At 37.3% G+C, this 15219-nt stretch overlaps 1 protein-coding gene across 1 annotated transcript in view; it reads right to left on the bottom strand.

Moving 5' to 3' along the window:
• The window catches only part of LOC116876458 (sec1 family domain-containing protein 2-like), a 326707-nt gene that overhangs the window by 272364 nt on the left and 39124 nt on the right, over positions 1-15219 (bottom strand). The gene's annotated exons all lie outside the window — the stretch shown is intronic.

The following is a 15219-nucleotide window of genomic DNA, read 5'->3' as shown; positions in this document are numbered from 1 at the left end:
CTGCCTCTCTGCCTACTTGTGATCTCTCTGTCAGATAAATAAATAAAATCTTTAAAATAAATAAATAAATAAATAAATAAATAAATAAGGTGAAAGGTTGGATGGTTATCTACATATTTTAGCCAGTGCTGCTTTAACAAAATACCATGGGCTGGCCGGTCTCAACAGCAGACATTTATTTCTCATGGTTCCAGGGGCTGGAAGTCTAAGGTAAGGGTGCTAACACGGTCCAGTTACAGTAGGGTCCTCTTCCTGACTTGCCGACTTTTCTGGCTTCTTGCTGTGTTCTCACATGGTGTGAGGTCTCCTATGGTAAGGGCACTAATCCCATAAGGAAGGTATCACCATCATGATCTCATCCAAGCCTAATCACCTCCAAGAGGCCCCATCTCTAAGTGCTATCACCTTGAGTGTTTTAGGTCTTTATCATATGAATGGAGGCAAAGAGGACATAAACATTTGGTCCACAACGCTACCTAAATTCCTTTTGGACACACAAAAAAGTAGACCAGAGAAGATTATTCTATGCTACCTCCAAGCACATCTGTGTAACCTTCATTGTGCTAGAATCCGTCACTAGAATACAGGCTATATCCTTAAGTGCACACTACTTCTTACCCCAAAGCCTAGTCCAGTGCCTGGCACATAATATCACTCAATAAATATTTGCTGGAAAATGACTATGCAAATTAAATAATCTTTCAGGGACTTATTTTTAATATAACCAATAAAATGAATGCTATAATAAAGGGATCAGCAACATGATATGAAAATACATAGGAGGGGTCTAATTCTATGTGGAAAACTAGAGATTCTGGAGTTATATTCCAATGCTTAATTAATCTAAATTGCTCCTAATATAGCCAACCAGTTTCTTCATCTTCTCTTTAGCCCAATGTCCAATAGGCAAAGGATACCTTAATAATGGAAAATAACCCCTAATCACTGGCCTTTTCCACTTAATCAACAAGGGAAAGAGCTCTGAAATTTTAGTGGAGACAGATGAGTGTGTGTGTGTGTGTGTGTGTGTGTGTGCGCGTGCGCGCATGTGTGTCCTTATCCCTTATCATGGCCTATAAGATCCTACAGACTCTGTCTGATCTCATCTCCTCCCTGTGCCTGCTTTGCTCTAGCCAGACAGGCCTCCTTGTTCTTCTTTGAAGACAGCTGGCACCTCTCACCTGAGGACCTTTGCTTTTGCTATAATCTCTGCCTGCAGATGATCTACATGGCTTTACCCCTTACTCTCTTTGTTTTTTGCCCGAATGTGACCTTCTCAGTGAGGCCTTCTTGAACATTCTATTTACAGTTATAAACTTCTCCACCACTAATATTTCCTATTACGTAGCATTTGACCTTTTAATGCACTACATGTTTAACTTCTTTATTTTCTTTATCATCTCTCTCCAAGCTATAAGATAAACTCGAAGAGAACAGAGATCTGGTTTTTTTGTTGTTGTTGTTCTCTGTTCAACTCCCCTCCCAATGCCAGAGAAATAATCTGTACTAAATAAATGAGTGAAGACATATGAACCAATATAACCACAACTGAATTATTAAGTTCTCTGATTCAAATTAAATCAAATATGAATATTTTCCAATCCAATAAACCATAACAGGTTATGCCTGTGAACTCTTCCAGAAGTTGAGATTGGGAGTTGCTATAAATATTTTTAAAACCAGAGTTGCTATAAAAAGGTCCCCAACATAGCAAAAATAGACACATAAAATTATTTAAGAACAAAACTATGTTATCACAGAAAAACTTGCTGATAACCAAAAAGTATAAAGATTGCGTTTAGTTTGTTTTGGATTTAGGACAATATTAAATATAAAGTTGACCAGTATTTACTAGCAGAAAAATCAAGTGTGAAAATATTCATGAATTATTTTTTCTGAGATACATAAAAAATGACCATTGTTGTGTGGCCTTTTAACAAAAATAAATAAATATCTAGGAAACAATAGGCTTACACTTTGTCACTCCAAAAAGTTTTTCCATAGGGAAATCAGAAAAATACCACTTAGAAACAGCTTTCCTGGAGGCAACAAGGTCCCAGGTCCACAACCTGTGACCTCTTCTGTCCCAAGAACACCCCTTTCATGGTCTCCTCACCAAGAAAGATGACCCCTGGTACAAGGAAAGGTGAGCTCAGCCCCTGAAGTAGCCTGAGCACTGGCTCCCTTAAGTGCCCAAACATTTAGATGAGGGGTCCTAAGTTACAGGCCTGAGAGTCAGACATATTTTGTTTAGCAAGAAGGGTGTTTGAAAATTGGGAAATTTCCCATAAAAAATCCAAACTTTCTAACTTCTCTTAAAAACCTGCAAGTTTAAGCCCTACAGAGGAGAAACTGCTGAATAAAAGGAAGATCTAAAGAGCCATTGCCTGCTCTGGATACCTGCTGTCAGCATCACTACTGTCCCTGAAACTCCCCATCATCTTACACCTCATTTATATTAGCTGCCTGGCTCCTGGTGAGCTTGAAAGCCCTGCTCTGCACAGCCCAACGCAACTCCTTATAGCTCTTAAGCATGAGCCCTGATTGCTGCCTTCTGCTGCTTATTTCATTAAATCCTTGGCTCCTGCACTAGATTGAAATCCTGTCGCAGTGTAACATGAGTCAAGTTCGGAGCGCTGAATTGTTGTTCTACCACACACTGTGGGACCGCAGGCAAGTCACTCACCTTCTCCTCTCCTGGCCTATGAGATGGGGATGATGAGTCCTCCCCTGCCTACATCGCAGGGTTGCTGTGATAATAAACAGGATAAGGATGTAAAAGTGCTCGACAGAAGAAGGGTGTCACCATATAGTAAATGTTAATCTTTGGATAGGAGAGCACATTTAAAAAATATTATAAAACAACGTACCTTATGGGAACCTTTAAGGATGGTACACTGACAAAGCTTGATTTTCTATTTATGGTTAATGGTTAACAAAAGAAATTATTAAGCCTAAAACAACATACTCAGGAAATATATATATACACACACATACACACACATTTATTTGTTTGTTTATACACACATCCGCACACACATACACCCTGAAAACCATCTCCTTATTTTAAAAGCCTATAAGCATAAATAACATCTAACTTGTCAGATTGCTAAACTGGGAAATGACTAAATTTCCTGAGAACTAAAGATGAGTTTAAGGTCTAACAAGTTCAGCCAAATAAGGTTTTCAGGAACAATATATATGATTAAAAAAAAGGTCTATCTAGGAAAGATGATGGTAAGAAATGAGCAAAAATAGTCGTCAAAGGAAACTAAGACAAATGCTGATATGAAAAAGTATGTAATGAGCTGGGATTACCAACCACCTCCAAAGAGACCGTAGCAGGATTTCATAAGTAGTTAACCAGCTTTAAGATTCCAGACAGTCAAGGTTACTGTTATTATCTGTTACAAAGAAACAGACCTACAGAATATAAGTACATTCTGGTAACGGTAACGAAAAGGCAAAGATAATCTAGGAAGTCCTTGAGGCATCATGGCACTACATCCATCACTTAAATCTATGGACCTCAGTAATTTGGGACCAAAATTAATCAAACGGTCCACAGGTCATTGGTCAGGTTTATTTAGTCATCAAAAAAGCTGGCCTAATTAACCAAACAGTTTTGAAAAATGTCTTCTCTGGAAACCTTCACCTTACCAACAAAGGGAACTCTTGAGACTAAACAAAACCAAAAACAGTTACTCCCGTGCTGTATTCTACTGAATTTTTCAGAACCCTGCTTACAGGGGGGGAAAGGAAAGAACAATGGGGTACATGAAGAGATTTTTCTTCTTCTCTCTCTTTTTAAAGCAGAACCTTAAGTGTTCTTTTGTTTCTTACTCGTGTCTTAAAAACGTGTTTATTCTTACTAAAGTAAAACATGAACGTGGTTCAAATACCACAGAAGGGTTTGTAACAGAAAGCAACAGTCTCACACACCACCCACCCACCCCCGACCCAAACTGCCTCCTGCTTCTCAGAGCAAACCACACTGGGTTGATTTTTGGCTTCAGTTTATCTGGAGATCATTATCAAGTAATTTAATAATGAGTTATAAGAATACCACTTCTTTTATAAATCTGCTTTTTGACATTATCTATTGGCTTTCTACTATGACAGACTAGAATTTAGCTCACTGGTATCCCTACCCACACCCACATATCCAGCCCCACACATATAGACACCATCCCTTTATATTACAACTTCGGTTTCTTTACTGATCACCTTCTTCACTTTAAATACTATAAATGTAATAGCTACAATTCTGTTTCTCCTTTAATTAATTATAGTCTGTATATCCTTACCTCTCAGGTAAACATCCTAGCAAGAGTAGGATTTTCTTCCTCTTCTTTGTCTCACTACTACTACCATTATGTTAGCTATGACTTTTGGGTTTTTCTTTCTCTAGGTCTATGCCTTACTCCAATAACATAAAATAAAGAAGAAATTCATTATAATCTATCACAACCTCTTTAGAACCTAAAATTACATGTTATTATTAGTGATGTATTTGTGCCTTACATTTGGGGATTGGTTGCTATTCATTATGAAAATTCATTCTAATAACATATATATTCTGTCCTTCATATTACAGAGGTACTTAAGTTAAATCTGCCAACAAAATTTTACTTAACCAAGGAAGTAGTAGTTTTAAGTGATTATGAATATTGCCTTTAACTTCAGGTCAATTTATCCTTGAAATTAAGGGCCTTCCACAGTAGAATTCTAACTATCACTAGAAAATATTACAAAGTTAAAATAACTTCGTTGTTGGAAGGACAGATCACGGACTGGCTACAGATTAGGAAGAATCATCCTTTATCATAATCCCTCCATACAGAGCACCAGGCTCCCTTGACCAGAGTTCTCATCACTATCTGACAGCCTTGAACACAAATTATCCTGGATCCTTTTGCCTCCATCCCGGGTCATAACACCAAAGAGTCTGTCGTCATGCTCAGGGGCACTGATCTGAGTACTATGGCTCTGGGTACAGATACAGCTGCTGATAAAAAGTCCATGCATCAAAACTGGACAAAGTTTGGCATTAAAAGGATTAAAAGTTAGAGATAAAGTATGGAAATCCCAAGTACCCTTAAAAACAAGAAAAATTCATGGTAAAGGGCTAAGAGCATGGCTCGAGGTCAGAATGCCTGGTTTCAATGACCAGTTTTGTGCCCAAAGCATGTGCCCCAAGCTACTGTGACCTGGATTCCTCATTTAAGAAATCAAGTTATTGCAAAAAACAAATGAACAAAACTAAAAGGAAATCAAGTTGTTGCCAAGATAAAAAAAATAATGATACACATAAAGCATTTAGTATGGTGTATAGCGTATAATAAGAGCCTAACAAACCAGACCCACTAACATTATTCTTAATTCTGTTATTATTATTGTTGTCGTTGTTGTTAGCCAGAGAGCTAATTTCATGTTGGACCTAATCACATCTATCATTTCTGCACACCTGGTGAAGTCAAACAAATGTTCTTCCTTTTCAGAAATCAGCCTTTATCTCTAATTGCAGTCACAGCTAATAGTCCTGGTGGGCAAAGAGCCCCTTCTGGCCTTCCTGGTCAGAGCTCCCTGAGATGTGAAGCCCTGCCCTCCTGCATGTCCTGGCTTTGCTTTCATCATGTCACCTCTTACAATCAGTCCTGATTCTTTTTTTTTTTTACATTTTCATTTATTTATTTGACAGACAGAGATCACAAGACAGAGAGGCAGGTAGAGAGAGAAGAAGGGAAGCAGGCTTTCCGCCGAGCAGAGAGCCCGATGCAGGGCTCGATCCCAGGACCCTGGGATCATGACCTGAGCCAAAGGCAGAGGCCTTAACCCACTGAGCCACCCAGGTACCCCTCAGTCCTGATTCTTAAGATGCATTTGAAATAACCTCATGTTGGGAACCAGCTAAGAATGCTAAAAACGCAAGTGCTATCTTTCAGTCAGACTAAATAAATCCTATGAAAAACAGATTCAGGACAACCGGATTGTGACGAAGACCGGTCGAATAGTAGCTATCACTAACAAGTCTAAAGAAAAAAAGATAATTTAGTCTTAGTAAGTGTTTGGCATATTTGGGGCAAAGGAAAGTACACTTCTATGGCAATTTACAAGATATTAAAAATGAGGTTGAAAAACAAGTGAGAGGAAAACAAAAATTTAGCTCATGGACCTAAAATCACCATATGTGAAATATCAAATAAATAGCTACTCTAATCTCAAATGGTAATCTTTCCTTGCAGGCATTCTCATTTTATTAGAACAAATATTTCAAGCCTCATCTGTATTCTATTATAATCCTAAAGATAACATGATATCTAAGATAGAGTTTATATATAAAAATCATTTTGAATCAGGAGATGATATAAACTGACATTAAGATTCCCCTTACCCCAGCACTTTAGATAATTATATTGTCTTTTTCTTTTTTTTTAATCCTGAAATGACAATTTTCTCCCTTGGCAGAGAGTTTGTTGGCTCTACTTTTGATGCCAACGTGGTCTCGTCATGAAAATAAATTAAAAGTAGGTGGTCTGGTTAGTCTTCACAATGCTACATTTTAATCAGGCAAAGCAGTGAAAAAGATGATTGTCGAAATGCTGGCATATCTTCAAACAACAGTGCAAGCTGTCCATTTTACTCACAATGAAAAAGCTCTTCAAGAGATTTCGATAAAGGTTTCCCTCCTACTTGCAGTCCACATTTGTAATGTTTATATAAGTGGGGGATATAAATCTTTCTCCAATGAACCCCACGGTTTTTAAAGCAGACTTCTTGTTATAAACTGCCTGTTTCCGTTTTGCCTGCCTAAGCACGCCAGGCAAAGCCCATTCGCGAGAGACTGGAACTAATTTAATGTGCTCCAGGTTTAAGCCCCCAGCCTCTACGTCTTTACAGGGAGATTTTACACGGCGGATTACTGCTGACTTTAACAATGATTCATATGATAAGTGGTTTTTTATTTGTTTTTTAATGTCAGAAAATATGCATTGGCAAAAGAAATGTCATCAAAATCATCTTGTTTAAGCAATACCCATAAAAAAGAGAAAAAGATTTCAACTAAAAAAAAAAAAATAGAGGGAGTCTCTATCTTCCTTATGCCAAAGTCTTGTTCACATGAATTTGTAGATTTGCACACAAAGTTGTTTACAGACAGTTAGATTTAAGACTGGATGAATTCCAAGATATGATTTGTTGAGTTGATATACTTTACCACAAGACTTGTTCCTATTATTAAAAATACCAAAGCTACACTGAAGAGGGACAAAAGCATCATTCTTTATGCGGCCTCAAAGATACCCTGTGTGCTTTTTTCAGAGAAGCAAAATTCCTTGAAACCAGCACTAATTAAAACAAAAACACACTCACAAAACCCGAATAAGATCCATCATCTCAAAGTATGTCAGGGGAGGGAAGTTTCCTCTGTTTAACTCAAAGGAACAGAGTGGCAATGACATTAATTCAAAAGAAAACAAACTGAGAAACAGAAGTATAGATTGTACTATTACCCTAGATTCCTGCATTTAAGGGGCCTGAACTATTCGTCAGAATACACTTTTAAAATGCCAAATGTAATAAGATATACTCGTCCCAGACCCTTGTTGGATTCTCCTATTTTCCCCTTGATGTTCCTTTGGCAGGGCCAGGCAAAATCTTACAGTAGGGGGCAGTATTGTCACACCACGCTCACGCTTGACCCACTGGAGGCCTAACCAGAGAAAGAAAAAAGACCATTATTCTTCATTAAGGTTTAACCATGTTGGCATAATTTCCTAATGTATTACAAATTTCTAGATTTTCCCCCTGAAATCCAACTTGCTTTTGCATCAACTAACTATAATACTAAAATACTTTAAATATAATACTAAAATGCTTTAAATGACACAAAAAGCAAATGTCTGAGACGTGCTGATTGCTACTTAACAGTGAAAGGAGAACTATTTATTGAATGTCATATTTCAAAAGCATGAAGACTTCTCCAATTGCAAATATCCAGATGTTCTTTATTTTAAATATAATATCACATTGGGAGACGGTAAAAAAAAAATGAATGAATATTTCATCTTGGTCTAAAATGACAGAGACTTACAAACACAAGTCAATGTGACCCATGCTAATTGATGTTAATATAAGAAATATGGGATAAGAAAATATTTACAAGTATAAGAATGTATTCACATTTTCCAGAAATAAACTTTTTCTTTCCATTTGCCTAGGATGGCTCTTGGCTGGACTGATAGGAAATATGGAAACTGAAACTGTTTGTACTGAATGCTTGGCTTCCAATGACTTACAATGCTCTGGGAGTTTGCGAGGGAAAAAGCAAATTCTTCGCCAGCTTCCAAGAAAAAAGCCTATAGGTACATAATGGGATTTTTTTTTTTTTTTACTGTGCATAATGACAATCCGTATGACATTCTCTAAATTCTGTAAATTTGATTAAACCTTTAATACTGGAAAGCCTTAACATCACTAAATAAAAACTAATTATTTGACTTTAAAAGAATCAAGCCTCACACAGTCTTAATAAGTGCTTACACTTTTGTTTTTTAATCGAAACTCAGGTTTGTTTGTTTGTTTTAAGAGAGTGAGGTGCTAATGGATTCCAATAAGAATTTTTTTCCAAACTAGTAATTCTACTGAAAAATTCAATTTTAAAACTATTCCCTTATACAATATAAGCTAATGTTTTAAGTAAACAAAAAGAGATCCTAAAAAGCAAAACACTGTTGAGAAATCATAAGAGGCCATCAAGAACTCACGCAATGTTTAAATGCTATAAATGTTTTAAAAAGTGCTATAAATTTTAAATTTCGGTACTTCAGGTTATGTTGTAGCTTATTCCTTACTCTTTCTCTACCATTTCTATTTAAATTGTTTTGGAGTTGGGGGTTTTTTGGTTTTATGTTGCCAGAAAGTGTGTCTGTCTGTGAGTGTGAGAGAGAGAATGTGTGTGTGCGAGAAGAAGTGTGGGAGTGAGAGAAAGAGAGTGTGTGTATGTGTATGATTCTACAAGACTACTAGTTAAGCTTCCCGGAGAATGTGGTCTGTCTCTGCCTTTTCATCAAAGTCTTCTCAACTGTTCTGATAGTTTCCTTTCAAGACTTAACACAAAAACTGAGCCTATAATTACCACCAAATTTCCCTCCAGTTGAGCTAAACAATGTACACTTGAGTTGCCAGTTGGGACATAATTCTTCATAATTGTTGTACGAAAGAGCCTGTGACAGTTACAACGAAGTAATTGGCTAATGGAAGAGCACCAGGTATGCACTTCCCCAAAACATCTGTTGAAACTCTTGGTCATTTCAAGAGTATGTAAAATGGTCCCATCTTCTAATTAGTTTTTCACCAGCCAAAAAATATCACTGCCGAAGTTGTTTTAAGCAGTATGCAGGGGCCAAAGTTCTTCTGTAGCAGAGCTGATGTGCCCACTCAGTTCCTCCAAAGGTGAGCATTATTTTACCTCTAAATACTGGCATTTGTGGCAGAGGAGGGTACAGCATTTTTGCCCTACTAGCATATTTTCCTTATTATGTAAGCCATTTCTCTGTCACCTATAGTCAAAAAGCACCCTGACACACCACAGTGGCTTACTTGTTTTTTTGTCTCCCTTCCTTCTTCGCATACCTGATGAATGACTGAGGAGCTGACCCACAAACATACGACCTTTGAAGTGTGAAGTATAATAAAGAATTGTATTTGGTCTCTGTCCCAGATTCCTGGCACCAAGCTCCTACAACCCTAGGAATTTTCTGGGTGACAAAAGTGTCTTTTGCTATTCAGAACAAGCCCCTTTGTAGGGGTCATGCCTGAGTTTATATTAATGAGGTGACTTAGGGTAGGGCCCTTAGATAGGCTCAGGATGGGGCTGGTCATCAGAAAGACGAAGGGATAAGAAGGTTGAAACCTTCTGCCCCACCCCCAGGCTGAAAGGAAGGGGAGAGGGCCAGAGAATGAGTTCTACAAAAATTCTTCAACAATAAGGTTTGATGATTTGATGGGTGTCTGGGTTGGTAAACACATACACTTGCTGGAAGGTTGGTGCACTGGAGAGGACATAGCAGCTCTGTGACCTCCCAAACCCCCATGCTTTCCCTGCTCAGCTCTTCCACTTGGCTGTTCCTGAGTTGTATCCTTCATAATAAATTGGTAAAAGTAAAAAAGGGTTTTCCCAATGTTAGAGCAGTGGAAGGAACACCCTGTGGAACTGAAACTTCATCCCTTGACCTAAACGATTACAGAGTCCCAAGTCCGTGAATAGGGAATGATGGAGTAGGCAGTTAGCTAGACCTGAGCTGGAGCCAGGGATTCTGATAAGGAGGTTACACTATTAGAAGCTGAAGGGCATAACATCTGACTTAGTGGCTTCTAAGACCATGGGGCTAAGAGACCAAGAGCTACAGCTACAGGGCATGGGTTCCCTCCCCATCTACCTCTGACTCTGGATACCCCTGGACTCATTATAGTGCATTTGCATTGTGGCTATAGTTCCCTCCCACCTGGGCCAATAGAGGAAGGCTGTCATGATGGTTCTGGTACCAACCCTGTACAGTCAAAAATTCCCTCTCCCAGGCTGTGGGAGCAGTCCCCCAAATGATTAGAAGTAGCCACCTTCAGAAACCACCCTGTCCATGACACAAGACCCTGCTCACATAAAAGGAAAGGACCCCTGTAGCATCCGGCAGTTGCAACCTCTGGATCTGCCCAGGTTCCAACCTTGAGAGTCTACTGTCCTTAATAAAGCTTTTGCTTTCACTTTGGGTGCCCGTCTCTAATTCTTTATTGCACTGGTGCCAAGCAAGACACAATGTTTTTCTCACTGACACTAAGTTCTGTAAACCATTTTAGCAAATTACTGAACCTGAAAAGGGAACATGGGAACTCTGATTTATAGCTAGTCGGTCAGAAGTATGGTTGGCGTGAAACTTGAAACTAGCATCGGAGTGAGGGCGGTCTGTAGGACTGAGCCCTTGTAACTTTGGGGATCTGCTGGTAACCCCAGATAGTGTCAGAAATGAACTGAATTACTGAACAGCCAATTTGTGTGTGGTATTAAGGAGGGCATGTGTTGTGATGAGCACAGGCTGTTATATGTGACTAATGAATCATTGAACACTACATCAAAAACTTATGACGTACCACATGCAGGCTAACTGAACATAAAAAAGTAAGAAAAAATATAGAATTGGTTGGTGTTAGAAAACATCCCCAGCTATATATCTGGAGTAAGGATGAGTTGAAGCCAGGTATCTCCCATATGACTAATTACAGAATTTTCCAGTGTATTATCAGCCTGGGCTGCTATAATAAAATACCATAGACTAGATCGCTTAAACAAAAGAAATTATTTTCTCACAATTCTGTAGGCTGGACATTCAAGATCAGAGTGCCACCATAGTTGAGTTTTGGTGAGGACTCTGTTCCTGGCTTGCATGTGGCTGCCCTCTAATTATGTCTTCATGTGGCAGACAGAAAGCAAGCATGCCCTCTGTTTTCTCTTCTTATAAGGGCACTAATCCCATCCTGAGATCCCACCCCCACGATCTCATCTAAAGTTAATTATCTCCCAAATGCGCCTCACCAAATACTATTACACTGGGGGTTCTAACATATAAATTTTAGGGGGACACAATTCAGCCTATAGAACTGAGATTGCTGGTCAAAATCAGAAATATAATTTATAGTTGTGTAATATTTCTTTGTATGAGTGGGTGACTATTCTGCATGTAAAACCATTAAACCAGAATATAAAAAACTGTGTCAACTCTAGATTCATTGTAATAAAGGTTCATTAATTCCTACCAGCAACTTCTCCTGTTCCTCTTTCCACTTCTCCAACTCCATACTCACCCTCAACAAAATACTTGTTGTAGGATGTAGAAAGTATTTATATATACATACACATACATAAATATATATACACATATACATACATATATATATATACATATACATACATGTATGTTATAAAATATTTTTTATAAGAACTTTTAAGATTTGGGGTGCCTGGGTGGCTCAATGAACGGTTAAGGCCTCTGCCTTTGGCTCAGGTCATGATCCCAGAGTCCTGGGATGGAGCTCTGCATTGTATCCGGCTCTCTGCTCACCAGGGAGCCTGCTTCCTCCTCTCTCTCTGCCTGCCTCTCTGCCTGCTTGTGATTTCTGTCTGTCAAATAAATAAAATTTAAAAATCTTAAAAAAAAGAACTTTTAAGATTTACTCTTAGAAACTTTCAAATATGCAATACAATATTTTTGACAACAGTCATCATACTGCACATTACATTCCCATGACTTATTTATAAATGGAAGTTTGTATCTCTTGACTTAACTTCACCTATTTTGCCAGTCTCCTCCCCAGCCCCCTTTTGTCTGAAACACCAATCTGTTCTCTCTTACCTCTGACTTTTATTGTTTGTTCATTTGTTTTGTTTTTTAGACTCCACATATAAGTGATTCAATCTCCTTACTTGTAAATGGTCTATTCAGATTTTCTATTTATGATTTAGTCTTGGAAGACTGTATGCTTCTAGGAATATATCCATTACTTCTAGACTGTCTAATTTTTGGTGTACGATTGTTCATCATGGTCTCTTAAGATCCTTTGTATTTCTGTGGTATGAGCTGTAACCAACTTTCATTTCCAATTTTATTTACCTGAGCCTTCTCTCTTTTCTTCTTATTGAGTCTAGTAAAAGTTGTTTATTTTTTTAGAGAACCAGCTCTTAACTTCATTGACCTCTTTTACTGTCCTGTTGGTCTCTACTTAATCTATTTCCACACTGATCTTTATTATTTCCTTCCCTCAACTAATTTGGGGCTTTGTTTGTTCTTTTTCTAGTTCCTTTAGATGTAAGGTTAGATTGTTTTATTTGAGGTTTTTTCTTGTTCGTTGAGGTAAGCCTAAACACTTCTTTCTTAGAACTGCTTTTCCTATATCCCATAGACCTTTAGTATTTCCCATTGTATGCTATATTTCCATTTTCATTTGCCTCAAGGTATTTTTAATTTCTTTTTTGATTCTTCGTTGACCTGTTGGTTTTTTAGTAGCATGTCATTTAATGTTCACATATTTGTGATTATCTAGTTCTTTTCTTGTAATTGATTTCTAATGTCATACTATCTTGGTTGTAAGGATCCTTGATATAATTTCAATCTTCTTAATTTTATTGAGACTTGTTTTATGGCCTAACACATGATCTGTCCTCAAGAATGTTCATGTGTACTTGAGAAGAATGTGTATTCTGTTCTTTTTGAATGGAATACTCTCTATATCTATTAAGTCCATCTGGCCTAATATTTCTATTAAGGCTGATATTTCTTTATTAATTTTCTGTCTGGGTAATCTATTATTTAATGTAAATGGGGAATTAAAGTATTCTACTATTGTTGTGTTGCTGTCAGTTGCTCTCTTTAGGTTTATTAATATTTGTTTACATATTTAGGTGCTTCTACATTGGGTGCACAATTACAAATCTTGCATCTTTCTTCCTGAACTTGACTTTGATCATTATGTGATGTCCATCTTTGTCCTTTATTACGGCCCTTTCCTTTTAAAGTCTATTTTGTCTGGTATAAGTATAGCTATTCCAGCTCTCTTCTAGCCTCCATTTACACGGAACATCTTTTTCCATGTAATACATATATAATGTATATATATATGTATATATATATAAATACATACATATAAATACATGTATTTATATGTATGTATTTATATATATATACATATATATGTAATTGATAGCAAGTTAATCTTGTATGCATCCAAAAACCCTACAGTTTTATCTCCCTCCCATTCCCCCTCCCAGATTTTATGTTTTTGATATCACATTTTTCATATTTTGTGTGTTCCTTAACTAATTATTATAGCTATAGCTCTTTTTGCACTGTCTTTTAATTTTCATACTAGCCTTATAAATAATCCACTACCTTTCTTCCATATTTACCTTTATTAGTGAGACTTTTACTTTCATATATTTTCTCATTGTTAGTTAGAGCATTTCTTTTAAGCTTAAAGAGGCCCCTTAACATTTCTTGTAAGGCTGGTTTAATGGTGATAAACCCCTTTATCTTTCCTTTGTCTGGAAAACTCTTCCTCTCTTCCTTAATTCTGAATGAAAATTTTGTTTGGTAGAGTATACTTGATTGGAAGGTTCTTCCTTTTAACACTTTGAATATATCATGCCACTCTCTTATGGCCTATAAGGTTTCTGCTGAAAATCAACTGATATTCTTATGGTGGTTCCCTTACATGTAACAAGTTGTTTTTCTCTTGCTGCTTTTAGATTCTTTTTCTTGGGGGTGCCTGGGTGGCACAGTCAGTTAAGTGTCCAACTCTTGATTTTGCCTCAAGTCATGATCTCAGGGTCATGAGATCAAAGCCCCATGTCAGGTTCTGTGCTGGGTGTGGAACCTACCTAAGATTCTCTCTCTCTCCCTTTCCCTCTGCCCTGACCCCTGCTTGTTCTCTCTCTCTCTCTCTCAAAAAAAAAAAAAAAAAAAAAAAAAAGATTCTTTCTTTAACATTTGACATTTTAATTATAATGCGTCTTGGTATGGGTCTCTTTGGATTCATCTTATTTAGACATCTCTGAGTTTCCTGGATTTGGATATCTGTTTCCTTCCCCATGTTAGGGAAGTTTTCAGACATTATTTCTTCAAATAACTTTTCTGTCCCTTTCTCTCTCTTCTCCTTCTGTAATCCTTACAATGTAAATGATATTCTGCTTGACGTTGCATAGGTTCCTTAATCTATCTTCACTTTTTAAAATTCTTTTTCTTGTTGATCTGTTTTGGTGAGTTCTACTGCCATGTCTTCCACACCACTGATCTTTTCTTCTCCTTCGTTGAGTCTGCTATTGAACCCTTCTAATGCATTTTTTCATTTCAGTTATTTTATTCTCCTCTGTGACTTCTGTTTGGTACTTTTTAACATGTTCTTTCTCTTAGTTGAAGTTCTCACTGTGTTCATCCATTTCTCCCCTGAGTTTGGTGAGCATCTTTATGACCATTAATTTGAACTCTTTATCAGGTAAATTACTTATCTCCATTTCATTAATTTTTTTTTTCCTGGGGTTTTACCTTGGTTTTTTTTTTTTTTTCATTTGGAACATATTCTTACTTCCTCATTTTGCCTCACTCTTTGTTTCTCTGTATTATACGTAATATCTACCTCTCCCCGTCCTATAGGAGAGGACCTGTGTATAGGAAA

The sequence above is a fragment of the Lontra canadensis genome, unplaced genomic scaffold (assembly GCF_010015895.1).
Source record: "Lontra canadensis isolate GAN:19392208 unplaced genomic scaffold, GSC_riverotter_1.0 scaffold1, whole genome shotgun sequence".
Taxonomy (NCBI): domain Eukaryota; kingdom Metazoa; phylum Chordata; class Mammalia; order Carnivora; family Mustelidae; genus Lontra; species Lontra canadensis.
This window is presented reverse-complemented; position numbering and strand designations above follow the sequence as displayed.